Here is a 15,340-nt window from a genome sequence, read left to right on the forward strand (position 1 = left end):
TTTTCCTCCTCAGTAGAATCACACCAGACTTTTTTAAAAAAATAAAAACCACTATCAAATTAAACAGCAAAACAAAGCAAGTAGGATTGAGAACTATCATCTTAGGAGGTAGAATTTTTAAGCTAGACATTAATAGTATGAAAATAAATTGGAAAATAAAGCAGGTGGTGTTGAAAAGCCCTTTCAGGGGTTGCAAGAACTTAACTCCAGTTTCAGCTCTACTAAAGAAGTTATTTTGTGATCTTTGTCATATCACTTAATCTTTTTAAGTCCAAGTTTCCTTATCTACATAATGAGGATATTAGACCCAGTGCCTTCCAGCTCTAGTATTTCTCTGATTTTTGAGATGTTAAATCAAACAAATATTGGCTCAAATTTAAGGAATCTGATATAAAAAACTTTTTAGGAGAATGGGGTAGGAAGGTTGGCCTAAACTATTCAGAAATCTGCCTTCATATTTACACATCATTTTTAAAGTGTAAATTAAAAACTCATGAAGAGTAAGAAGTTGTTAGAAATTATTTAACTCATTAAATTCACATTAATTATGAATTAATGTGTGCTGGTGTAAATGAACTACCAGCTGAACAAATACCCCACATGCTTACAAATATTAACTGGTGGAAATATTTCTTCAAACAGACTAAAGAAGAATCAAAAGAATATCTAAAACTAAGTGGATAATGCTATAGTTTCTGCAGTCTCTCAGTCTTAGTACAGAACAAAGGACTTATGGTGAGGCATGTGTCCTCAAAGATAACCTAAATTTAAGGCAAAGTTTACCAAAGAGATGGAGGAACTACAAAGCAAGATTTTTTTCAAGTTCAGTAGAAATGTCCTCATTATTAACTTCTCTGACACTGATAGTATTCATGTCACCTCAAACCCTTGACTTGAATATGTGCCTGATTAGTACATACTAGAAACATTGGTACTAAATGATTTTCCACCGGAGGCTTTTTATCTTCCCTCTTCAGTGAACCGGTCTGTAAACATGTGGATGTGGGAGCTGTTTTGCTAGGTTTTTGCTTCTTCCTTTAACTCAGCAAATAAAGTTTAACTTTAGATGTGTCCTTATACATTTTTATTAAGCATATGAAAATCTTCCTAGCACAGTTTTCTGACCAGGAGAAGCACTTTTTCTTTTCTTTAATTCTGATTTTTTTTTTCCTCCCATTTGAAGGGAGATTCATAGGTGTAGCAGCGCTGGACTTTGTCTGCCCCCGGTGGAGCAGCTTATCTGACTGGTGAGTTTGGAGAGATCTAGAATTTTCTCTTGAAAGGAAGCTTGGCTACAGAAGGCATACCTTTAACTCTGTTCCTTCAAGCTTCCAGTGTTCTGGCGGCTGCCTGTGCCAGATGGATAAGTCTGTTTAAAACTGTAATTCAGTTTTAGGAGGCCCTCTTTCCTCCTGAGTTAAGCCATATCCTTCAGCCTAAACTGTCCACAATGAAGGCAAAACTTTGGTCCCCACCTGCCTTACTCTTTTGTATTATTTCTTAGTTGGTTAAGAAGACAGTAGATTTTTTTTTTTAATTGGATCCCCTTAATTATTCCTTAAAGTATCCATATACTCCTTTGTGAAAAATTGGAAATTAAGAAAGATGAAAAAGTCTTAGTAGATATCCAGTTGTCTAATCTTTATGGCCACGCTGTGAATACGGACTAACACTCCAGATGAATTTTTAAGGATTAAGAAAGGACACCTACTTCTCTGTTGACTGTCCTCGTATAATGCAATTAGGTAAATAGGAACTGTGGAATCAGCCAGACTTGAGTTTAAATACTGACACTATAACTTAACAACTGTACAGTGTTGGAGAGTCCTCTTAATCTGAACTTCAGTTTTTTTCAACACTAAAATGAGAAGACTAATAACCAGTCCATAATTAAATGAATGCATATGAGGAGATCAATAAATATTAGTCCAAATTTCTCCTCCTACAGATACCCCGTTTCATCAAATAAATTGTATAAAATTTATTTATGAACTGTATGACCATATTTTGGCAAATATTTTCTAATGAAAGCATTCTTGGGAATGATATATAATATGACAAATACAAAAACAGGAAAATATTTTCATGAAGCATGTATTACAGAAAAGAGAAGTTTGTCTAATTGAAGGAGTTATCATGCTTTTTTGTAAAATTTGCAAAGCAAAAATAAAAATGATCTCCAAACTTAATTCTTGTGGAAAAAAGCTGATTGGAATAATGCTTTCAAGTGCACAGCTCTTTGATGTTCAAAGGCTCCTTACAATTAAAGAGTGTCCCTTCTCCTTTCTGTAACCAATCTTGTTCATTAGAATATCTTGAATGATTTGAGTTCCCCTGCAAGGACTGCTGAGATGATCTGGAACAATCCTAAAAAATCTCTAGTCCCTCAGCCCTCAGAAGAGCTAGTTTCCTGTGGGAAACTTGATCCCTTCTATTCACCTAAATTCAGACATGCTCAACTTTGCTGTGCATCAAAAACACCTATGAATATTTCTTCAAAATACATACCACCAGAGATTCTGATTCAGACATTCTGGGATCGGCTATGAGTATGGATAATTTTTTTTTAATTCTCTACAGAGAATTATGAGAAATAAAATTTGAGAACCACTGCTGGAAGTTTTTCAGGTCCTATTGGGTAAATTCAAGTCCAGGAGAATCCCACAGTGATCATCAAATAGCATCCTGAATTCTTGGAGGAACCCAGAACCAATCTTATTTGACTAATTTCTATAGGATATATGCCAAGGCTCACTGCCATCTCTGCAAATTATGGGGTACACCAGGCTAGATTTTTCCCTATCTAGTATCCAAGAGACTAATCCAGAACTAACTTTTTTTTTCCTGGTATGTAAAGAGTAACATAACTGCAGTTTGACTTGATTCACTTATTTGATTCCATCAGTCACCATTGCTATTAAATTTTTTCCTGAAACTTCTCAGCAAAATGTTAAATGGAACTCAAGAATGCCATAAGTAAAAAAAAAAAAAAAAAAAAAAAAAAGAATGCCATAAGTGTTCCTTGATCACTTACCAATAATACTCTGTTCTTTCAGTTATAGACAGGATTTAGGTTCTCTTATTCTCACGTGGTCTACTTTGCACCTGGATAAAATTTGGTTGGAGGTGGTGGAGGCTTATTCAAAGTCTTTCTCCAGATTTGATTTATATCCTATAGGATTTAGACCTACAAAGAATTCACCAGAGTGGTAAAACAAGTAAGGAAACAGCACATTTGGTGAGCTCATGAGAGGGACCTGATGCTGCCTGGCAGTTTGGATTGAGGGAAAATGATAAGGGTTCCCTTTCCAGGGTAGGACGTGGTTGCCCCATCTCGCTGCTGAATGCAGATGCCACTCTAGGTGGTGGCCCTTCAGGGAAGTATGACTAACTGAGCAAGGTTGTTCTCTGTTGTGCTTTTGGAAGAACAGCTGGGTATGGTCACCATGTTTAAAGAGCACATCTGTTTGGTCCAAGTACCAGAGCCTGTCCATAACTACACCCACAGTTTAGATCCGTAATCCATTTAATTTCTGATTTAAACGCATTCTCTGACTCTTAGAGAAAGACTATGCCCGGGGAGAAGAAAATTACCACAGCGTCCACCCTCCGCCAAAACCTTTTGGCAACAGAGGACTTCTGCTTGTTTAGCACATGACTTTAGAGAAACCCCCAAAGCTTGAAAATACTAATTTTTTCATTAAAGTGCTAGGAAATTCAAACCAAGAGTTTTAAACAGTGGTTTTCACATACTATTAAAAGCTCTGTAAGAAGCAACTTTTGGAATCAGGATGAAACCTAATTATAGAAGTTCTTTGCCATAGCTGTTTCTATTTACATCTTCAAAACCACAGAAGCAAATACTGTAGACTTTCCTGACACATCAGCATCTTCTGGTCCTTAGGTTTCTGACTTCTTTGAAGCTGCTCTTAAATCTTTCCCTTGAAATCACATTGTGGTTGAATATTCCCAGTTCAAGGACAATTTCAGTTTATAGTTTGTAGTCCAAGTGAAGTATTCCTTCCTTAAAATACTGAATCTCAAGACACTTACACTCAAAGCAGACAAAAGAGCAAAGCCATTGTACCCAGGGTGCATGTTATCCAGGATGTTTCGTGTGCATTTAATCTTCTTGTGATTGCGTGCTTCATCAGGAGCAACAAAACACAGAAGAAACATAGTCAAGAACATGAAATATCTGTTATGTTGTGATCTTTCCCACCACCAAATGCAGGGATAACATTTGGGATGATTTTTAAGAAAAAGAAAATTTTGAAAGTGAAAGTAACTGTCCAGAGCAAAGATGTCAAGATATTGCAAAGTCTAGCTGAATTGGATGTTTTTGTTCCAGTTTAAGAAGGCTCTGTAGCCAGTGTACCTGGTGGCAAGTGACTCAGTTGGCCTGGAGAGTCGACTGATTATGAAAGTCATTCTCTCCAGCGCCCAGCCCCACGGACACACCCAACTGATCCTGAACTAATCAGTACCCACCTGCACCATGATTCCCAGTCTTGGCTGCACATTAGAATCACCTGGGGAGCTTTGCACACTCCCTTTACCAGGTAATTAAATCAGACCAATTAAATTACAATCTCTTGGGGGTGTGGTCCAGTCATGAGTGCCTTTTAAAATGTCCCAGGTGATTACAGTGGGCAGCCAAGATTGTAAAACTCTCTGTCTAGAGAGCATCCGGCTGTGAGGCTCTGATTGCTTTGGCATTTCTATTTTTCATTTTACCCAGAATGGGGTAATGGGTGTCTAGGGCTCCCAGAAAGTTTTCCATGTTTAAAAAATCCCTGAATTGGACAAACAAACTTATAGAAAGTGAGCAAAACACAAAACATGTCTACCAAAGATTTGTAATCTCATAAATCTCAATTTTGTAATTTTGCATTTTTCTAAAAGCAAATTATATTGATATTATAGAAATAATTATAAAGAATTTAATTCACAGTTCCTTTGGGATTGTGGGAGAAAAGATATTCTTTAAAAATATTTTTAATTGAAGTAGAGTTGATTTACAATGTTGTAAAGTTTCTGGTATACAGCAAAGTTATTCAGTTTCTGGTGTACAGCAAAGTGATTTAGTTACATATATATATTCTTTCTCATATTCTTTTTCATTATGGTTTACTACAGGATATTGAATATTGTGCCCTGTGCTATAAAGTAGGACCTTGTTTTTTTATCTATTTTGTATATAGTAGTTTGTATCTGCTAATCCCAAACTCCTAATTTATCCCCCCACCCTCTTTCCTGCTTGGTAACCATATGTTTGTTTTCTATGTCTATTTCTAGTTTGTAAATAAGTTCATTTGTATGATATTTTATATTGCACATATAAGTGATATCATATGATATCTGTCTTTTTCTTACTTCACTTAGTATGGTAATCTCTGGGTCCATCCATGTTGCTGCAAGTGGCATTATTTCATTCTTTTTTATGGCTGAGTACTATTCCATTGTAGATATATATATATGTATGTATATTACATCTTCTTTATCCATTCATCTGTCGATGGACATTTAGGTTGCTTCCGTGTCTTAGCTATTGTAAATAGTGCTGCTATGAACATTGGGGTGCATGTGTCTTTTCAAATTAGAGTTCTCTACGAAAATATGCCCAGGAGTGGGATTGCTGGATCATATGGCGACTTTTGGTTTTTTGAGGAACCTCCATACGGTTTTCCATAGTGGCTGCACCAAATTACATTCCCACCAACAGTGTAGGAGGGTTCCTGAGAAAACATATTCTTATATATTTCTAAGGTGAGTGAGAATTGTAAAACTTTAAAATTAACAGAAACTACTACTACTAAAGAAAATAGCTAATATTTAATGATTAACAATGAGCCAGGGATTGTTCTAAGTGCCCCATATATATTAACTCATTGGTCCTCACGACAATCAAGTGAGGAAAATATTATGATTATCTCCATTTTCATCAAGGAGACTAAGGCACAGAGTCATCGAGTCATACATCTAATAAGGTGATGAAACAGGGATGCACACACTGACAATCTAGATCTAGAACCTGTATTCTTAGGAACTCACAGAAAGGCAGGGAAATTTTACACTCTGTGTCCAAGTCTTAAATAGGACCCAATATATCAAAATTCTTCTTTCTGGAACTTGTCTTAAAAAATAACCATATAGGGAATTCCCTGGCGGTCCAGTAGTTAGGACTCCGCACTCTCACTGCCAAGGGCCTGGGTTCGATCCCTGGTTGGGGAACTAAGATCCCACATGCAGCGTGGCCAAAATAAATAAATAAATAGATACATACATCCATAAATACATAAATAAAATATTTAAAAATAACCAGACATACGTATAACCATGTCCTCTAGAAATAAAATAAAATATTGGGAAAAAAAGAGAAACAAGATGAAAATCCGCTAATAGCAGGTTGGTTAAGTTAACCATATTATAGCCATATAACAGGATGATATGTTCCTGTTAAAAACCATGTTGTAGAACAGTTCTTCCCAGCCCTTTCACATCATGACACATGGAGAAAATGACAGTATTTTTTATAGCATACTAGGGTAAACAGTAGAGTTGGCTTGAGGTGACTGGTTCTGGAAGCTGGTGGTACATGCCCACCTAGCCACTGCAAAAGACTAAGGGATCATTATCTTGGCATGTTTATAGCTCATCACCAAAGATGAGTTAGAAAGTTCTCACGTATAGGAATATATTTTGCCATAGGAAAATGTTCACTAGATTTTGCTAAGTGAAGAAAACACAAACTGTAAGGAATTATTACATGTCCCAGGCTGATAACTCCATCATAAATAAATAATGGCATAAATAATGGTGGCCCAGTTCACCGCAGCACCAGCCCCAGGAGAGGTTGGAAGAGCCCTGTGATTTGAATGTGTGGATAGAATTCCCTTTGGAATGTACTTGTGTGAAACCTTTGTCCACAAACCCAGCAACAGAAGTTAGACCATGGTTCTTTATTGTTTTTAATTCAAAATAAATTTGCCTTTGAAACTCCATCTCAGTTATTCCTGGAGGCCTCTCTCCTTCTCCAGGCTCCACAAGAATATGAGCATGTCTTGAGGTATCTAGAAATTGGGGAAATGACTCTCTTATCTTTAGGTCAGCATGGTGATGTGACACCCGGTATCCTCTTAGTCCCAATCAGTGGGACCTTTCATGTAGCCAACTTAGGAATTTTCTTGATGCTCCATGACACAGTCCGTAGAGTTCGTCCTCCTCTGGAGGACATGCAGCCATTCTTCTGTGAAGGCTTTCCACCTCTCTGCAGGGACTCTTGGGGTGAGGCAGAGGTCGCTCTTGTTTGGGGAATCCAGCGATTTTTATGCCTCTCTATACGGGAATCTTCTCTCCTTCCTCTTAGCTGTTCAGACTACCTCCCATCCTACTTGTTCCCCTTAGCAAAGCACTCTAAAAGAGCTTGGGCTTTTGGAACCCAAACTCCAGGAAAGGAGTGATTTTAACCACGTTCTGTTTTCTATCTGGAGTTCAATCCTTCCCTGTGACAGGAGAGAACAGTGAGACCCACCTGCTTGTCACAGGGAAAGAAATATGCAAAGAGAACTAAAGTAAATTTCCATCTCAGTAAATATCTCATACTTTCCATTGTGAGCTGCTTTTCAAAAACTTTGGGAAGAAAAACCGAGTGTGCCATTCCAGTCGCCTTATATCTCTAATCCCTTAAAGCCCAGAATTTCTTCCCTGCTCTGGTGAGACTGTCAGACTCTGCCTGAAGCTAAACCTCGTGGTTAACTTGGTGCGGTACTGACGTTGCTCTTTCTCTTTTTATTCAAATATTTGTTACTGTGCAAAGACAATCATATATAGCATTTATGTAATAATGATATAGAAATTCAAATATTTAGCCAATTAGAGTCTGGTATTAGGTAATTAAAAAGATCTCCAAAATAATTTGTTTATTAAATCCTATTCTTTGGGTTTCTGCTTTCTCAGTGAACGTGTATCTTCATAATGATTCAGTTTCTCCTGTTTGTTTCAGGCAGGCAGAGTTATGTACAAGGACCTACATTGTATAGGAGGTTTGGAGGAAGAGTGGACGTCAGATGCATCCCAGGAGTTTAACTTAAAACCTGCCTTGGGGGAAAGGCTGGAAGAGTAAAACAGAAGTGAGCAGAAATGTTCTAGTTGGGTCTCCAAGGTGCATGCCTGAATAAATGGGGTGTGTGTGTGTGTGTGTGTGTGTGTGTGTTCACATACATTCATACCTATATAGAGAGAGTTATGTACATAACACTATAAATGAGCCATAATTCCATAACCATACTCATTTTTGGACCTTCTCTAGGGTTATAAGTACACACACTTTCTCAATATTTACCTTTGAATGAGTGTATTGAATGAATGGTCTCCAAGGATATATTTGAACAAGGGAAGTGTCATCACAACACCTCACTAATTTGGAAGTTGTTTGTCAGACAACTGAATTATCTGTAACACAGCTAAGAGCAAAGAGCAAAACAAAACAGAAGTCTCAGGACACTTCAGCACTGGGCACTTTATTTATGAAAGCCTCATTTTAGTCTGTTTGCCCTTATGTTACTTACAATTCAAGTCAGCCAGGTTTTTTGGTTTCTTTGATGAAAGGACTTAAATTTTGGAGCCAGAAGGACTGGGCTTGAATTCAAGTAAATTAACCCTTCTGAAGCTGACTGAGGCTCATTTTCTTCATCTGTAAAGCAGAAATAATGGCATTTAACCATAAAGTTATGAGAATTAACCTAACATATGAAAAGAATCTAATGAAACCTGATAGATACAAAGTATTCTTCAATCATGATTTCTTTTTTCTCCTTCTTTTCCCAGCCCACAGCAGATGGAAAGCAGGAGATTTTAAAGATGCACAGAACAGCAACAGCAGGAAATGAGAGATCCTTCCTGATCATAAGAGGTATCAAATAGAAAAAGCAGCTCAAAAACACCATGATCCTTACTCACTTCTGAGGCCATCAGTGGGTCCCAGGAACCAGGAAAAGGTGAAACTATACTTAGCACATTTCTCAGAAGTTGGTGAGACAGGCCAGAGACTGTAGAACTACTTCTCCCCAAAATAAGATAAAGAGAAAATGTTGGGGGTAACTAGTAAAACCTTGCTCAGGATAGAGAAAAGCCGAGGTGAAGCCCAGGTGTTTGCATGACGAGAAATGGATGTATTTGAAGAGCTCAAATTAGACTCCTTCCATGTAGTAAAGGGCCAGATAGTAAATATTTCCAACTTCGTGAACCCCGTAAAGTGTCAGTCACATAGTCTTCTTTTGTGTGTGTGTGTGTGTGTGTGTGTGTGTGTGTGTGTTGCCACACTTTAAAAATGTAAAAAAACACCCTTAGCTCACATGATGTATAAAAAAAGCAAGCCACAGACCTAGCGTAGGCCCACAGACTGTAGGCTGCTGACATTGAGCAATGACGTACTGTACAAGATTACAGTCAAGTGCCTTTTACAAAACATAAATTAATGGGTAAGGTGTATATGTCTGCATTCAAATCATCCCACTAGAAACAAAACTACACTGTCATTTTAAATAAATGCATTCATTGGGGATTACTCATGTAAATTTGCCTCTACTTATAAACTGGATTTTTTAACCAGCCAAAGTGATGAATGTTGAAAGTAGGAGTCATATACACATCTGAGAAAAGAGTAAAAGCATATCACATAATAAGAGCCGGTATTCATTGTGAAGTTACTATGTGTCAGGCACTGAATATGTAGTTGCTCTGGACTGAATTGCGTCCTCCCAAAGTTCATATGTTGAAGCCCTAAACCCCTACTGTGACTGTATTTGGAGCAGGGCCACTAAGGAAGTAATTAAGGTTATATGAGCTCATAAGAATGGAGCCCTAGTTCAGTGAGACTGGTGTCCTTCTAAGAAGAGGAAGTCACCCCAGGAGTGTGTGTACACAGAGAAGAGGTCGCAGCAAGAAGGCTGCTGTCTGCAAGCCAGGAAGAAAGTCCTCCCCGGAAACCAGCTGTGCCAGCATGTTGATCTTGGGCTTCCAGCCTCCAGAACTGTGAGAAAATAAGCGTCTGTTGTTTAAGCCACTGGGCTGCAGTATTTTGTTGGGGCAGCCTAAGCAGACTACTACAGCACTGTTTAAGTTAAATCCTAAGATATCCTTTAAGGAAGGCATTATTACTAGCCTTACAGAGAAAATCTAGAGGCAGAGAAAGGTTAAGTAACATGCCCAAACTTGTCTAGTTAGTCAGTGGCAGAGATGGGATTTGAACCCAAGCAACATAATCCAGGGCTTGTATTCTTTCAACCAAGTTTCTTTCAACCAAGGTGAGCAGGTGACATTGATGCTTTTCTCTGCTTTATATTAAGGATGGCTTCCCACTTAATGAAACAAAACCCATAGGAATTAACTAACTAATGTAGAACAATGGTGCTTACTTTAACACATGACCACCTGAGGGCTTCTCTGTATCTTAATCATACAAATTTCACTGCTTCCAAAAGGAGCAAAACAAAGCAGAGATCAAATAGCCTATTGCTCGGCTGGGTGGTTGTTGGAATCTGCCCAAGGGAAGAAGTATGAAGCAGATTTTACTTCTCTCCTTATGCCTTATATAATATATACGCACTTATAATGTACACCATGGCCACTTTAGTATAGACATTTTTATATAAACCATTTTTTTGCAAAATGTGATGTATACTAAAGATTAATTTTCCAAAATAAACTGGTCTTCCAGAATTTTATAAACGTGAAGGGGATAAAGCAGACATACGCACGCGAGCCAACCTTCATTCTGGCAGCCCTTTCCCATCCTCCCCTCTCCCCTCTGTTGCTCCTGATCTCTGAACTTAGAATCCAGCTTTGGCTAATCCTCAACAGTGTTGCGCTAGAGAAATGCTCAGACTTCGAGATTAATCCTGAACTGAATTAAATTATAACTGATTACACAGTTGAACATTGTTGCAGTGATGGGAAAACCATGGCTAACATGGGCAGGAATTATCATTAAAGTGTCCCCATGCTGTCAACTCTTGTGCTTACTTGGTCTGCAGTTTCATAATCAAAAATGTAACCTACATGGTCTCGAATGGACTCATCTGAATATTCTGAATGAAAAATGCCAAACCAGAATGCCTCAGGAGAGTGATTAAAAACTGCACATAACAAACTGGCTCTCTTTGGACCAGTGATAGATAAAATGACATTCATTTCATTGAGTCCCCAAGAGCTTGTAATTTTAGTCGTATAGAAACGGCTTTCTGAAATGTCTAAGCAGGCATTTTTTTTATTACTTTTCTATAAAACATTCACTGAATACTGATGGTAAATATTCAGTTGGATTATTGTGGAAACAAAGCCTGAAATATTAGACTTCATCATTTATTAGAAAAGGAGAACATTTTTGAGAAACCTTAATTACATAAGCCTGACTGACTAACCCAGTACAAAAGTAATTAACTTTATCATTTTTTTCTTCCATTCTTACAAGATTGATATTCAAAAATGTTAAATCTGTGATGGTTGTCCTTTGTTTGATGCTGAAAAGAAATGGAGCTGTGTGACTGTTGTGTATGTGTGTAGAGTTAAGCGTAGCTTGTGTTATTGATAGTATCAACAGTAAGAGCCAATATTTTTTCATTCAACTACCAATCCTTAAGAAGCACCAAAAATGTGTTGAGCTACTTAGCTAGCTACTTACGATATACCAGTAAATAAAGCAAGGAACTCTGCCCTTGGGGAGCTTACTTTCTACAGGTGGGAAATAAAAAATGAACAATGAGCATGACAAATAAGTAAATCCTATTGTATAAGAAGTTTTGGAGGAAGATTCTAGATAATTGAAAATGGCCCATGGCAGGGCTTGGTGTTTTGAGGAAAAATAAAGTGGCTGGTCTGATGCTGGAGTGCTATGAGCAGGGGGAAATGGCAGGAAATGAAGTAGAAGATGAGACTGAAAAGGTGGCAGGACAGATCAGGTAGCACATTGTAGGATGAGTTACGGCATGGGATTTGATTTGATTTGATTTGATTTATAGTGTGATGGGAGGAAGCTATTAAAGGGCGCTCAGTGACAGGTGATGTAATATAACTCACATTTTAACTGGATCACTCTGACTCCTTTGTGAGGAAGACCTTAAAGGGTCAGTGGAGTGAAAAGGAGCTCATTTAGGCAGCTTTGCTGGGGTCCAGGGGACTGGAGGGGCAGTGGTGGAGATGTGGTCAATTTTGAATATAGTTTGGAGAGAAGCCAACAGGATTTTCTAATATGTGAGGAGCAAAAGGAAGAAATATTACTCAGCCATTAAATAAAAAAGAATCTTGCCATTTGCAGCAATAGGATGGACCTAGACGGTCGTGGTGATCATTTTGTAACGCACAAAAATATTGACTCACTATGTAGTAACCTGAACCTAACATAATATTGTAGGCCAATTAATAAATAAAATAAAAACAAAAGGAAAAAATATGAATTTATCTGTAATAAAAATCACGTTGCCTTTGGTGTAGGAAAGGGGCATGGAGAAGAGAAATGTAGTAATCCTTCTCATCCACGTTAATTATGACCACAAGCCCAGGGAACTATACATCCACAGAAAAATGTGGGCAGCACTTTAGTATTATGCAATTTTCAGGGACAGCCTTGTCTTTTTGAATTCATAAAGAAATAGACCAAAAAGGCAGGGTGAGTGGTAGCGTTCAGTTTTGCCTTTTTCAAGGATAACAAAGTTTTAGATGCTTGACCAAAACAATGTGTTGGTGGATGTGGGCCTAGAGCCTATATTCAGGCTACAAGCCCATATTCTTTTAACACTGACACTATCCTAAAAGTATATTAACTTGAACAAATGCACCTTTGGAGAATGGAAAATAGATTTTTGTGTTTGGCCTAGTAGGGGAGTGACACAAATGAAACTAGAAAGACCAGTTGGAAATTTTGCAACTATAAGACATGCAGTTTTAATGCCATGAATGCTAGGTCACCAGAGGGTTCTAAACAGGAGAACAGCATAGAGAGATCTGTTTTAGAACAATCCCTCTACTGAAATAACAGATTACATATTTATACCCACGCTTTTCTTTCTAAACTTTCTTTTTTTTAAAAAAATTATTTATTTATTTATTTATTTATGGCTGTGTTGGGTCTTCGTTTCTGTGCGAGGGCTTTCTCCAGTTGCGGCAAGTGGGGGCCACTCTTCATCGCGGTGCGCGGGCCTCTCACTATCGCGGCCTCTCTTGTTGCGGAGCACAGGCTCTAGAGCGCAGGCTCAGTAGTTGTGGCTCACGGGCCTAGTTGCTCCGTGGCATGTGGGATCTTCCCAGACCAGGGCTCGAACCCGTGTCCCCTGCGTTGGTAGGCGGATTCTCGACCACTGCGCCACCAGGGAAGCCCCCTAAACTTTCTTGTAAGTGGCCTCCTATCTACTAGATGATGAGCGATAGCCAACTGCCTGCCAGAGGAGAGTTTGGGTTGGTATACCAGAAATGCAAAGAGGCAAAAAAGTAAAATTTGGTGTTTCTTTTTCTCCAAAATAGTTTTTTGAAGTTCACCAACCCTCCCATCAAGACTTTTGAAAGACAAAACAAGTTCCTTTGCCAAAGATGTATTTTATGGAAAGAAGATAAGAATCTTGAGAATCAGCAGCAGGACCTTATTAAAGCAAGGACTAAAGTTTATTTTAAAACCTTAAACTGGAAAAAGAGCAGGAGTGCGCAGGAAGAGTCACTTCCACTGAGATGCGGTATCCTAGGAGAGGAGACTTGGATGCATTGATATTTTGGAGGAGGGCAGGGCCAGAGGGGGTGCCTGACTGTGGGAATGGGGTGGTTGTAGAGGTGATTGTTTGGGTGCCTGATCACCAAACAGGGGTGATTGTTGGGGTGGGGGTGGGGAAGCCGGGCGGGTGGTTGGCCACATGCAGACGAATGGAGTTGGAGCAGAGAATCAAGCACCGCTGTCTCCAATTGCATTAAGTGAAGACAAAGCCTAAGACCATCAACCCCAGGTACTGAGCAGCACAGCTCACCCATGCTGAGAAGCCACGCTGCCTAGTCTCACTGCTCTTAGGAAGGCCATCCATTGACACGGCGGTTACCTGGACCTACCTGTCTGTGGATCACGGGAGCCGAAATTTGCCATTTGCACTGCACTCTCTGGACTTTTTCTTTCCGTAGGTTAAGATCCTCATAGGCCCTCGGGCACAGAGTATGGAATCCTGGAGGAACTAGTGCTGATGAGCAAGGGAACGCTGCCCTCCAGCCCCAGCACCTGCACTACGGGTCAGTCAGGACAGTGGTGCTCGCTCAGCACCGCTCCCTTCCGCAGCCGCTGGGCTCCCTTTAGACTGCAGAGTTGAAGAGGAGGAAGACTGGAAAGAGGCAGAAATGGGGAGTCTGGTTAAGAGGTAATGAAGGCTTGAACTGAGGCACGGGAACACCGGAGAGGCCACATTTTCAGAAAAACATGTTTCAGGTTTGCAGTTTACCAATTTCAGGAATTTTCCCTTGAAGATTTTAAAACCTAGGCTCCTTTCCCCTATTACCCATGTAATATGAAATAGCTTTTACATTGGCCTGGGAATTAAAAAAAGAAAATTAGTCTAAGCAAAACATAATTAGAAAGATAAACATACTTCCTTCTTAAGCATATGATATATGCAAAAGCCTAACAGAAAATATTTTGCAGTCTTTGCTCTTCAGTGTTATCTGTGTCACAGCTACCCATTCCCATCCCTCCCTCTGAGACCCATTAGAGCAGATAATTATGAGTTGACTAGATACAGGGAAGAGTCAAATTAAGCAGTGATATAACCAGCAAGAGCTATGTGAATTCTTTCCCTCCCACTCAGCAGATGGTTCTCTGATAGGCTCTTTTGCGAGCTCGTGGTTGGACACGATTTGGAAGTGCAGTCAATTAATTGCTGTGAACCTAGGCAACTACACAGCCTAAGAAGAGATCACCAATAGGCTCCTCCTCTCTTCCTTTCTTCTTGCCCTCCAGCCTTCTGTCCTGGGAGTCTGGCACTGCATTAAGATGCTTGGCATTCTGATTCAAGGTTTAATTTCTGAAATCTTCCAAATGGCTCACTGCTGGCACTAATGGAAAATCTCATATTGTATGGAGGATCTGTAAGGCTTCACTACAGAACATCAACATACTATTTCTGATCACCTGACAGCATTCTGGTTGCATGCACAATAATTGCCGTATGTAAGACATCATTCTCTCTCCACCTGTGTAAGTATGCAAAAACTTCTCTAAGACAGTTTCTTTTCTAGTGTAAAAGTTGGAGAAAGCATGAGTAAAATTCCCAGGTATATTATCTAAGCTTTCTATAATGAGTTAGTTCTTTTAAAA

The 15,340-nt window shown here is 39.0% G+C and overlaps 1 long non-coding RNA gene across 1 annotated transcript in view; it reads left to right on the top strand.

Moving 5' to 3' along the window:
* LOC132356518 (uncharacterized) overlaps window positions 1–13,760 on the top strand; it is a 58,608-nt gene extending 44,848 nt beyond the window's left edge. Inside the window, exons 10-13 of the long non-coding RNA XR_009499899.1 lie at window positions 1,184–1,247; window positions 8,006–8,132; window positions 8,830–8,914; window positions 13,519–13,760. This is a non-coding gene — a long non-coding RNA (uncharacterized LOC132356518). The remainder of the gene's footprint in view (window positions 1–1,183; window positions 1,248–8,005; window positions 8,133–8,829; window positions 8,915–13,518) is intronic.
* Window positions 13,761–15,340: the final 1,580 nt, after the last annotated feature.

This window comes from Balaenoptera ricei, chromosome 21 (assembly GCF_028023285.1).
Source record: "Balaenoptera ricei isolate mBalRic1 chromosome 21, mBalRic1.hap2, whole genome shotgun sequence".
In the NCBI taxonomy this organism is placed as follows: Eukaryota; Metazoa; Chordata; class Mammalia; order Artiodactyla; family Balaenopteridae; genus Balaenoptera; species Balaenoptera ricei.